Consider the following 12,901-nt stretch of genomic DNA (forward strand, 5'->3'; position numbering starts at 1 on the left):
AGAAATACCTTTTTTACATAAGTATTCAGACCCTTTGCTATGAGACTCGAAATTGAGCTCAAGTTAAACAGTTGACAGTGCATGTCAGAGCCAAAACCAATCCATGAGGTTGAAGGATTTGTCTGTAGAGCTCTGAGACAGGATTGTGTCGAAGTACAGATCTAGATAAGGGTACCAAAATAAGTGTGGAACCACCAAGAACCCGATGATCACTCTGGCAGAGCTCCAGCACTCCACCAATCAGGCCTTTATGGTAGAGTGGCCAGATGGATGCCACTCTTCAGTAAAAAGGCACATGACAGAGTCCACCTAAAGGACTCTCCGACCATAAAATACTGTAAGATTCTCGGACCTCCCGGGTGGCGCAGCGGTCTAAGGCACTGCATCGCAGTGCTAGAGGCGTTACTCCAGACCCGAGTCCCATAGGACGGTGCACAATTGGCCCAGCGTTTTCCAGGTAAGGGAAGGGTTTGGCTGCATGTTTCCCAGCCGAAACTGTTCAGAACAGTTTGCATATATTATGGCAACATTTTGTGACGTTTTTGTTCCTTTTGGACTTCGGCAATTTTTTTTTCTTCGCCTGTTGGGCACACAACATTTCTTGAGGCAAGCCGAAGTTGGAAGCTGAAATCTACGCCCCATCGTTGGCAATTGGTTAACAGTTGGGATACTTCAATGAAGTGCCTGTTGTTATTCAACGAGAGACAATTCATCCTCATACACATTGTTTCACTGCACCAAACACCATAGTAAGATGCAAAATTGCACAAAGACGTCACAATTAATGATTTCTTGAGTTATCTTAGATCCAGCCTAGTCCGGGCTCAGTCTTCAGTAAGCAGTGGAAGAGCTCTCTCATAAACCACTGACCTGCACATAAACAGCTGGGCCAACACCCATGGACCGTTCCCCCTGCAGTCCTGGACTCTCCCAACAAATCCTTGTGGGAGTGCGTCACTGACCTATAATCCAGTTCTATTAGTCTTCTCTTCCTGTTTGTTATATGTTTTTGTCTGTTTGGGCTGTGGCAATAACGGTGTGAATTGTATCCCTGTTTCTTACTGGTCAGTTCCGTTCTCTAATCGGAACGCCGGGACAGTTGGACCCACAGTGCTTTCGGGAAAGTATTCAGACCCCTTTTTTCCACATTTTGTTACATTACAGCCTTATTCTAAAATTGATTAAATAGTTACTTTCTCCACACAATAACCCATAATGCCAAAGCAAAATCAGGTTTATAGAAATTTTAGCAAATGTAAAAAAAAAAATGTTTTTTAAATATTACATTTACATAAGTATTCGAACCCTTTCCTCAGTACTTTGTTGAAGCACCTTTGTCAGCGATTACAGCCTCAAGTTTTCTTGGGTATGATGCTACATGCTTGGCATACCTGTATTTGGGGAGTTTCTCACATTCTTCTCTGCAGAACTTCTCAAGCTCTGTCAGGTTGGATGGGGAGTGTTGCTGCACAGCTTTTTTCAGGTCTCCAGAGACATTCGATCGGGTTCAAGTCCGGGCTCTGGCGTGGCCACTCAAGGACATTCAGAGACTTGTCCCGAAGCCACTTCTGTGTTGCCTTAGCTGTGTGCTTACGGTCATTGTCCTGTTGGAAGGTGAACCTTCGCCCCAGTCTGAGGTCCTGAGCGCTCTGGAGCAGGTTTTCATCAAGGATCTCTCTGTACTTTGCTCCTTTCATCTTTCCCTCAATCCTGACTAGTTTCCCATTTCTCTGCCACTGAAAACATCCCACAGCATGATAGTGCCACCACCATGTGTCACCGTAGGGATGGTGCCAGGTTTCCTCCAGACGTGACGCTTGGCATTCAGGCCAAAGAGTTCAACTTGGTTTCATCAGAACAGAGATTCTGTTTTTTGTTTTTTTTGTATTTTACCCCTTTTTCTCCCCAATTTCGATCTTGTCTCATCGCTGAAACTCCCCAACAGGGGGAGAGAGAGGGAAAGGTGGAGTCATGCGTGCTCCGAAACATGACCCATCTAACCGCGCTCCTTAACACCCGCCAGCTTAACATGGAAGCCAGCTGCACCAATATTGCAGGAACCTGGCCCGCCACAAGGAGTCGCTAGAGCGTGATGAGCCACGTGAAGCCCCCCCCCCCCAAAACCTTACCCTTACCCGGACAACGCTGGGCCAATTGTGCGCCGTTCTATGGGACTCGGGTCTGGAGTAACACCTCTAGCACTGCGATGGCTTTCTACAGTGTTATTGCACCATTCACACTGAAGGGAAGTCAAGTGATGTAGGGGAGAGCAGGGTACCAGGTTGTGAGAGTGGATTAGTACAGACTGAACAGGCCAGCAGCTGATGGCTAACACAGTCCGGTGAGACTTATCCCCAGCCCAGCCGCCGGCCATCTTTCAGCCACTTGATGGTGGTGGTTTTAAGAGGCCTGATGTTCTGAGGGGGAAGGTCACTCCTGGAATGTGTGAGAGTGGATCAGCTCAGTCAGAGCAGTTATCCAGAGCCTGTTTAAAGGCTCCAAAGCTTTAAGTCTATTGTCCCAACTTGCCAAATGAAGCTTAAGCGGTAATCGTCTCAGGGCTGTGGCCAGGGCCCTGGGTGAACCTGTATGTATGGGCCCTGTCGTCCAGAGGGGCCCAGCCCTGATAGGCCCCCCTAGAGGTGTTGAGAGAGGGAGGCTCCTGAGCTCCAAATGATCAGGGATTAGAGCACATAAACCTGTGTTTACCATGGCTCTCCCACAGCCTCTGGCCTGTTTGCCTTTCCCAGACAGCAGTGGAAAGGAGGCTGAGGGAGCAGAAGAAGAGAGATGGCGAGACAGACTGCTGAACTTCTGCTGAGTTTTGGATGTGATGATGGATAACACAAAGTTACATTAAAGAAGTACAGCTGACACACTCATATTCACCCAGATCAAGTTTCACAGTGTTCACACCAGCACAACCAGGCCTGTTATCAGGGGCAGCTGGAATGTTTTGGGCTATTTTAGGGTCACTGAAGTTCAAGCGATGCAAAAGCACGCTCACTACATGGCCTTAGACAGACAGATAGAACATGTATTATGTTTCAGCACTGTGTGTATGTGTGGGCACCCCATAGACGGTAATCTCCTCTTTCGTGTTGTGCTGAAATTTAGGGATTATGTTTTAAGGCGATTGCTCAAAAGACATTAATTGGGAACACGCAAAGGTGTGCACTAAATAATGATTCAATAGGATTTCAAAACCTTTTTGGCACCTAACCCAATAGACTTTGTTTAAGGAGAGACTAATTATTAAAATATTATTTACGCAACACGTTCTGAAAACACCTATTTTAGTGTAATTGTGTTTTTGTTTTTTTTAACTAGGCAAGTCAGTTAAGAACAAATTCTTATTTACAATGGTGGGCTAGTGGGTTAACTGCCTTGTTCAGGGTCAGAGCAACATATTTTTTACCTTGTCAGCTCAGGGATTCAATCTATCAACCTTTCAGTTACTGGCCTAACGCTCTAACCACTAGGCTACCTGCCACCACTGTGCAAATTATTTTTTGGCATGCTCTCTTTTAGGGCTCATTAGTAATACTAACCTCATTGTTGTTCCGATGGTTGAATTCAACCTTGGCTTTTACTTCCATTAAGTTATTTCACAGTATTTCTGTTCAGAGAGAAAGTGAGTGAGATATCTAAAGAAGGAGAGAGGGGGTAAGTCAAAAGAGAGAGAGAGTGAGGGATACTGATTGTCTGTGTGCTGTATCTTTCTGGGCCCGAGCCTTTCGTAGACCAGGAGAATGTATCACAGGCCAGGGGTTATATCACCACTTATCTCCAGCGCCCCAAACAACACTATCAGCAGTACTCTCATCCACCAAGACTCTCCCACTGACCATAGAGCTGTATGTCTGCCAACAATTTCAATTCCCATCTCTGTCATAAACACCATTTTCGCTTTTTCTCTCTTTGTTTCTTATTCCAACAACACTGAAATTATAGTTTTGGGGTTTGTCATATGCGGTATTTAAGTACTCTCTGCTTTCTGTGCATAAAGCCTATAGTGTTGTTTGATGCATTACTTCCATAGTAAGTTCTCCCTTACAGAGTTGCTTTTCATAATTGTTTTTGTGGAAATCTAGTAGGCCCACTTGCAGCCTAGGGTCTGTAAAACATAGTCCAGGAAGCAGAAAAGCGAAACACTTAACTTGACATACCTGCAAAATGACACCATAGCCGATAGCAATACACTGACAAACTACTGCATCTGCCAATGTGTAACCAGACTAATTAGCCATACAGGAGTTTCTGTGAGGAGTAGTGAAGTGTGTTTCATGGTCTGATGAGAGAAATAGGGGAATAGTGTACTGTGGGACTTAAAACCCTTCAATATTTATGTTTGCTGTGAGAAGTAGCTGTCCTCCAGGCACCTGAGCTGCATGTACAGTGAATGTTTAAAGGGCCAAAGATTGTTCAACTGTAGAATATATATATATATATACACACACACACACACACACACACACACACACACACACACACACACACACACACACACACACACACACACACACACACACACACACACACACACACACACACACACACACACGCACACACACACACACACACACACACACCTGTACAAAAGCAGGCATCAATTTGCTCAAATCGACTTCAACATACTCCACGTTTTCCTCCAGTGGCTTCAATTTCTTCAGGATACATTTCCACTGTATATAAAAATAATGCTTTTGCAAAGTCACATAGAACCTATCATAACCATACCGTACATAAGTGAAAAGAGAAAATACCAGAAAACAGTCTGAACCAAGCGTTCGGGGTCATGATAAGAGATCAGGAGAAGTAAGATCACACACCAGCCCCAGGTTCTTTACCCTGGCTTTGTTTTAGAATGCTTTTCCCTGTTCTTTTCCGCTCCACATCCCTGCATCTCCTGGCTTGGCCTGCTTCCAAAGTAAACAGTCCTAGTTCTGCTTTAAGCCAGTAAACTGATAAAATGCTATAAAACGCTAGTGTAGCGTTCAGATTTAGTGGGAATTTGAGAGAGAGAGCCAGAGAGAGCCAGAGAGAGTCAGTGAGAGCCAGAGAGAGTGAGAAAGAGAGAAGCAATTTCTTTTGGTTGGAATATTCACATTGTCTAAAGGTTAATGTGCCAATAACTCCTGGCTAATGCAGGTGATGTGTGTATGTTATGCCACTGACATTCAGGTGGGGAATTACAGCACCAGACTTAATTATACTCAGTAAAGGGCAGACAGAGGTGGTTAGTTAATCTGTAAAGTTTTTTCACTGGCTGTTAGATAATGTTGTTTTTGCTAAGGTCATGTTCGGTGGAGATAAACCATTGTTTTGGGAGAAGAATACCTGTGAGGATAAAAACCAACAAATAAACAAACAAGCATAGAATGGAATTTACAATCTGACCTAGTTAATCATGTTGGATGTTTCAGCTCATACCATCAGAATAACTACATGTGGAAGTATTACAACCTAATATCCAACTTAGCAGCTCATGTTTCCATGTCTTGTGCTCCCTCTCTTGTCCTTGATGAATCCTTTTTAATTTTTTTATTTAACCTTTATTTAACCAGCTAGGCCAGTTGAGAACAAGTTCTCATTTACAGCTGCGACCTGGCCAAGATAAAGCAAAGCAGTGCGACAAAATCAACACAGAGTTACACATAAACAAACGTACAGTCAATAACACAATAGAAAAGAAAACTAGACAAATCTATGTACAGTGTGTGTAAATGTAGAAGAGTCAGGAGGTAAGGCAATAAATAGGCCATAGAGGTGAAATAATTACAATTTGGCATTAATACTGGAGTGATATATGTGCAGATGATGTTCCTTCCTCAGAGAGCCGCAGGGCTACAGAAGGTTAAACTAGTCTGCTGCTCAGGACACAATAGGAATCAACCTGAGGGGAATATGAGTGTTAGGATGATCCTGAGTGCAGTTTGATGCTGCTGCATCATGACAGATAAATATATTTAAGCAATAAGGCCCAAGGTGGTGTGGTATATGGCCAATATAACATGGCCAGGGGCTGTTCTTAGTCACGATGCGAAGCGAAGTGCCTGGATACAGCCCTTAGCTGTGGTATATTGGCAATATACCACAAACCACAGTGGTGCCTTCTTGCTGTTACAAACTGGTTACCAACATAATTAGAATAGTAAACAAGTAATTTTGTGTCATACCCATGGTATATTGTCTGATATAGAACGGCTTTCAGCAAATCAGCATCCAGGAGCCAAACTACCCAGTTTATAAATAATAATAATAACCTTAGGCAAAGTCACAACACCGCAGTATACATTCTAACCACAACATGCATGTGCTAACCTGTTTGTTGTTGTGGCGTAAACATGCCATGATTGCCTGTGGTGCAGGTTTACCCCTCACTACTATGAGGGCAGAGAGAGGGTACCATGATATGTGTATTATCTGACTGTAGAGAGGAGAGTGTCTTGTGCGAAGTAGTCGTGTGAATGTATACTGTATGTCCGAATAGAGGATTAGAGGAGGTGGATGGAGGAAGTTTCTCCCCTGGTCTGAATCCCAATCTTTCTCTCCACTGTATCCAATTCTGTCAATCGTTCTCTCTCTCTCCTTCTTTTTCCTTACATACATTCTATGGACTCCCTCTTGTTGGCATGGAGTCATATCTCTTTATTCAGAGAATCAGAACATTTCCCCAATATATAAATTATCAATCATTGAGGAAATCGGCCCTAAAAATTATGACAATGCATAGGGTTAAGTTAAGGCGAAGAAGTCCATACATTGAAATCGTTATCAGGCCAAACGTTCCCTTAGCTTTTGTCACATGATTGTTGATTTTAAATTAACTGATAAAATTATCCCTATCATAAGGAATTACTGTCATTCTTAGTTGCGCCATCCCTTCAGGGGCTCCCGAGTGGCACAGCGGTCTAAGGCACTGCATCTCAGTGCTAGAGGCGTCACTACAGACACCCTGGTTTGAATCCAGGCTGTATCACAACCAGCCATGATTGGGAGTCCCATAGGGCGGCGCACAATTGGCCCAGCGTCGTCCGGGTTTGGCTGGTGTAGGCTGTCATTGTAAATAAGAATTTGTTCTTAACTGACTTGCCTAGTTAAATAAAGGTTTTAATAAAAAATTATAAAACAAAAAAATTCAGCAAAAGCAGAATTCCCTAGGATTTCATACAGTAGCACACTGTGGAAGTCCTGCTACAGTATATTTTGAGTCTTTGTACCTGCTCAAAGTGTTTGCCTTGAGAACCTTATAGTTAATGTGTTTACCCACAGCAAGTGTGCAAATCAGACTGAAATCTGTGATAGGCGTCACCAAGAAGAGGTACTGGGAGTCTGTTAACAAAAGAAAAACAGTGCTCTGTGGACTAAGGAGTGAAATAGAAATGGGAAACAATAAGAAAAGAACACTGAACTCCTCTGTGTTTTTCATCTCTACTGTAAATAGGCTGGCTGACTTTCATGTTACCTTCTATGGCAAAATAACAGTGATTTTCTGCTGTTATGTATCAGAGTTTCACCTGCATCTTGGTCCTCACAGGGTAGGCTACTGGCTTCACTTAGTGTACATACTGAGAAGGGGCTGATCCAAGCACTGAACACAACAGTTACCTGCTGGGTATCTTGACCACTTATTTTGCTGTGTATGTTATTGATAGTGGCTTATACATACTTTTGGGAGAGGCAGAACTATTACATCATAATACACCATGGCTGATTTACATCAACAGAGGGCCTATATTATAATACCACAAGTCCATGACCCTATTTAAGAGATATGACTAGTTAATAGGATGAGCGATTGACAGTAATAGTCTTCTCAAATCAAATTGTATTGGTCACATACACATATTTTGCAGATGTTATTGCGGGCGTAGCGAAGTGCTTGTTCCTAGCTCCAACAGTGCAGTAGTATCTAACAATTCAGAACAATACACACAAATCTAAAAGTAAAATAATGGAATTAAGAAATATATAAATATTAGGATGAGCAATTTTAGAATGGCTTTGACTAAAATACAGTAGAATAGAATACAGTATATACATATGAAATGAGTAAAGCAGTATGTAAACATTATTAAAGTGACTAGTTCCATTATTACAGTGACTAGTGTTCCATCATTACAGTGACTAGTGTTTCATTATTACAGTGACTAGTGTTCCATCATTACAGTGACTAGTGTTTCATTATTACAGTGACTAGTGTTTCATTATTACAGTGACTAGTGTTCCATTATTACAGTGACTAGTGTTCCATTATTACAGTGACTAGTGTTTCATTATTACAGTGACTAGTGTTCCATCATTACAGTGACTAGTGTTTCATTATTACAGTGACTAGTGTTTCATTATTACAGTGACTAGTGTTCCATCATTACAGTGACTAGTGTTTCATTATTACAGTGACTAGTGTTCCATTATTACAGTGACTAGTGTTCCATTATTACAGTGACTAGTGTTCCATTATTACAGTGACTAGTGTGCCATCATTACAGTGACTAGTGTTTCATTATTACAGTGACTAGTGTTCCATCATTACAGTGACTAGTGTTTCATTATTACAGTGACTTGTGTTCCATTATTAAAGTGGCCAGTGATTCCTTCTTAATATCCTTTTAGTAAATCCATTTAACCATGAGAGAATATCACAATACCTTTATCACAGCAGACTAAGGCTGCAGCTTGTGTTTTAAAGCCTTTCTCATTTTGGCAGTATAGCAACTTTAATTCAGCTTTGAATAGATGTTGTTTTATTGGTGTGTTATCAATGTGAAAAGACAGGGATATTTCCCAGTGAATTATAGCTCCGTGTGTGATGGTGTTGCGTGAAATGTCTGCTGGCAACCTATTACCTGAGATAAAAAGAGCGATTGGAGGCAGCTGTCAAGCTCAGAACTTGTTTACCTCAGTGGATGAAATGTGTCACTCACTCTGACTGACAGTTACATTTCCTGTGTAAACAATATGTGAGCATGAATGTGGCCCTTTGCACAAATATCACGATTCCCAGGTGTGATGTTTGTGTGATCTTGTGCTAGTGAACACACACACACACACGCAGGCACGCAGGCACGCAGGCACGCACGCACGCACGCACGCACGCACGCACGCACGCACGCACGCACGCACGCACGCACGCACGCACGCACGCACGCACGCACGCACACACACACACACACACACACACACACACACACCTATAATCCTGTCCAGTGGTCTGAACCCTGTCTCATCCTCTCTCTCAGTGTATATAGTAAACAGAGACAGCTCTTTATTGCTGAGTGTGTTTACTGTGGTTATTAAAGGTTGTCAGCAGCCAGGCTAGCAGCTTATAGAACAGTGTCTTGCCTTCTTCAGTTATGTCTCATCAGATTGATGGCTGGCTGGATAGGGGCCTGTGGGGATCGCATCTAAATCGAGAGAACTGAGAGAGAGAGAGAGAGAGAGAGAGAACTGGGGATCTCACATGCCTCTCTCTCAGGGTAAGAAGAGAGGATAGATTTTAGACTGGCCGAGGGAAAGAAAAGATCGAGAGGAGGAGTATTTTTTTGTTTTTGAGTGAGCGTAGGGGTGTATTGTCACAAAGGACTCATTCTTCCTGAGTGGACGTGAAGTGTTTACAGAGGTGGAAACATACCCTCACTGGGGAACCTCGGCAGCCAGCTGCTCTGAGTCAAGTTTGCCCTAGAGATACTGATAGAGACATACTGTAGCCCTGCTCAGAGCCAGAGGACCTTCAAGCTGCTCCACTAGGTGAGTTCAGGCCACCATTGGCCCTCAGTCATAGGGCACATTGACAGGCCCCTACCTCAGCTAACAGCTGCCCAGAGTCAGATTTCTGCCTGAGAGGAGAATCTCAGCACCCTAGCCTGTCTGTCTAGGAAGGCATGGCTATCCCAGTAGTGATAGACCTCTGATTCTTCAAGCAGCTGCTGTGAGTTAAGTTTACCTCTACCCATACAGTACGTCCTCCACATCCCTCTACCTCCATATTCCTTGAAACTCACTACTTCATCCCAGCCATGGTTTTCCTCAGCCCCTCCTTCTCACATATCACATGACTGTTGACCTTTTTACCTCCTCAGTCCAAATACCTATGATACCCACAGGCACATACCTGTCTCAGTCAGCCCATAGCAAGGGTAACCCATTTATTTTTTTTATTTTTTTTTACCTTTATTTAACTAGGCAAGTCAGTTATGAACAAATTCTTATTTTCAATGACAGCCTAGGAACAGTGGGTTAACTGCCAAGTTCAGGGTCTGATTTTTACCTTGTCAGCTCGGGCATTCGATCTTGCAACCTTTCAGCTACTAGTTCAACGCTCTAACCACTAGGCTACTTGCCACCCCACAAGGGTAACCCAACACGACAGGTAAGGTAAATGTGCCACACCCATAGGGTAACATTAGCCACCTGTCAGTTACATTACATGCACACATGTAACACATGCCACAAGCATACATACATTTATTTTCATGATACATGTATGCTTATAACAGATGTCAGAGTTCCAACACACTCACTGCTGAGTTTAGTCTTAAAGGAGATTGTACAAAAACTGTTTCTCTTAACCATGAGGGACATTTTCAACCTCTTGACCACTTTGCTTCAAATCCCCCCAAACACTCAACACTGCCATTTCACCTGGAGTGTCCGTGAGGTGTTTTCCATAAGTGAGCCAGCTTGCCCTTCTGCACTGCCACTCAAGTGGTCTTGGTGGCCCCTGGCCATATCGTATTTAAACTCCAGAGTCCAGACATTTTTACACAGGGCTAGCGCATGTCTGACAACCACTCTTGAAAAACACAGTTGTCACCAGCAGGCTGTTCGGGCGGTGACATTTGGTCAGCACTTCACTCCAGTAGCATTGGTAGCACGTAGCGCTGTCAACAGAGTGGAGGGAGCTCTGCTCAGTGCACTGGATAGGACAGAGAGACAATGTTGTTCAGTTGTGTCTACTCAATAGCCTGTCAACACTCTACTTCACTCCCAGTCAACACACACCGTATCAGAAATACTTACAAGGACTTGGAGAATGTGGTTTGTCAGCTGGAATGGTAATTGAATAGTCTGATAGGATTTATTTTCTGTCCTCCCAATTTGAGAGAACATGATTTAATATGTTGTCTTCTATCCTCCACTTTCCCCCTTCCCTCTAAGTAACTCTGTGAAGAATTCCTCACAGGAGCTTATTAAGAACTGTGCCTATGGCCAGATGTCATACAGCAGGCAGGCATACTGCATTGAATATATGTATCTTGTATATTCTCCCCTGGGGCTGTATGTTCTGTAGAGCTTCTGTTTCAGGTTACAACGCATCTATATATACTTCTCTCCGTGGTCCCTGTGTTGTATGTGCATAGCAGTATACCTCTGTCTCTCCCACTGTTCCTTACCTTTTAAGAGTACCTTTCAGACTCCTATTGTTCCGGTTCTTTAGGGCCATGTCGCAATGGGCCTCAGGAGTCAATTCTCCAGACATATCTGTCTGAGTATTGTTGTTTTCCGGAATAAATCATTCAAATAAGTATGAGTGTGTGTGTTTTTATATTTTGTCTGTTTAATGTGAGACGAGCTAGCCTGGTGCTCTGGGAGGCCGAGTGAGGATGTGATTGTCTCCTGCAGAAGGCCAGACATGTTGTTTATAATAAACTCCCTTGTTACAGAGAGAGGGATTGATTATGAAAGAGATGGTGTGAGAGAAAGGGTCTCATCCCCTCCACTCATACAGGGAAATCATTTGTGGCTGGTATTGACTCTAATTCCTGGCTAACAGCTTCAAGGTGGTCATGGCTAGATGGGATCCAGCATTTGTCAAATTAACGTCAGATTTGACTTTTCGTGGTAGGTTAGGAGAACTTACACAGCAGGTTAGGAGAATTAACATTGTCATGTTAGGATATTTAGGTTAAGGTCAGGAAAAGGGTTAGGGTTAGCTCAAATGCAAAGAACATCTACTTTAGGTTAATTTGACAAAAGCTGGATTCCTTCTAGCCCTTCTAGGTGTGTCAGCAAAGATGGATGCTTGCAATTAGCTTTAACCCCATTTCCGTGAGCTACTATCTGAAGCCAGGCTTTTTAAATTACGAGTCAGAGTTATATACCCAATGCACAGGGTAGGACATAAGTTATGATCCCTTCTGCTAATATTTGGTGGAAGTGTAAGGCATGAAAGGTTTTGGTCTCAATGGGGACCTTTGCTTTTTATCTCTCTCTCACCAGTAACATAGCATTACTTACTTCTGTTCAGAATGACTGTTCACCTGCTCTGTTGGCGCTTTTACCAGAGCTCTTCAGCCCTGCTCAGTGGATCAGCAGGTAATTGAGCTGTCATCTCCTCAAGTCAAATATGAGGCAGGCAGACGCCACAGGCAGACGCCACAGTCAGAGCATGTTTAAATATCGAGACTGAACTATAAATCTGGAGAACTGACTGCAATTACAATGGAATCTAGGGTGTCAAGTCCTGGTGAATTCAGAATGTAACTACCTGCGATTCTATTCTCGCCTGTTCCTGTGAGTCCTGTGAGATAATGACGTCTACACAGAGAAATGAGGGAGCCAGTAACAGGCCTGTAATGGAGTCCATAATGTGTTGCAACTAAGAGTTGTGTATGGATGCCAAGTCTCAGTAGGCTTTGTACTGGGTTATAGTGCAGTCTTCATCAAGCAGTAATAAGGTCGGTCTCTCCTCAGCTAATATACAGCATGTACTGAGGCACAGCTGTGTGCAAACTGCCACAGGAGCCATAGGATAGAGTCTGCTGCAATACTCAATTTACCCAATGATGAATATGTAATGGCATGGACAAAAATAGAAAGAGCTATAAATAGAATGTGCGATTCAATCATGAAAGCAGTTCAAAGGACTTCACCATAATTTGCGGTGAAATCATTG

The sequence above is a fragment of the Salvelinus namaycush genome, chromosome 8, assembly GCF_016432855.1.
Source record: "Salvelinus namaycush isolate Seneca chromosome 8, SaNama_1.0, whole genome shotgun sequence".
In the NCBI taxonomy this organism is placed as follows: Eukaryota; Metazoa; Chordata; class Actinopteri; order Salmoniformes; family Salmonidae; genus Salvelinus; species Salvelinus namaycush.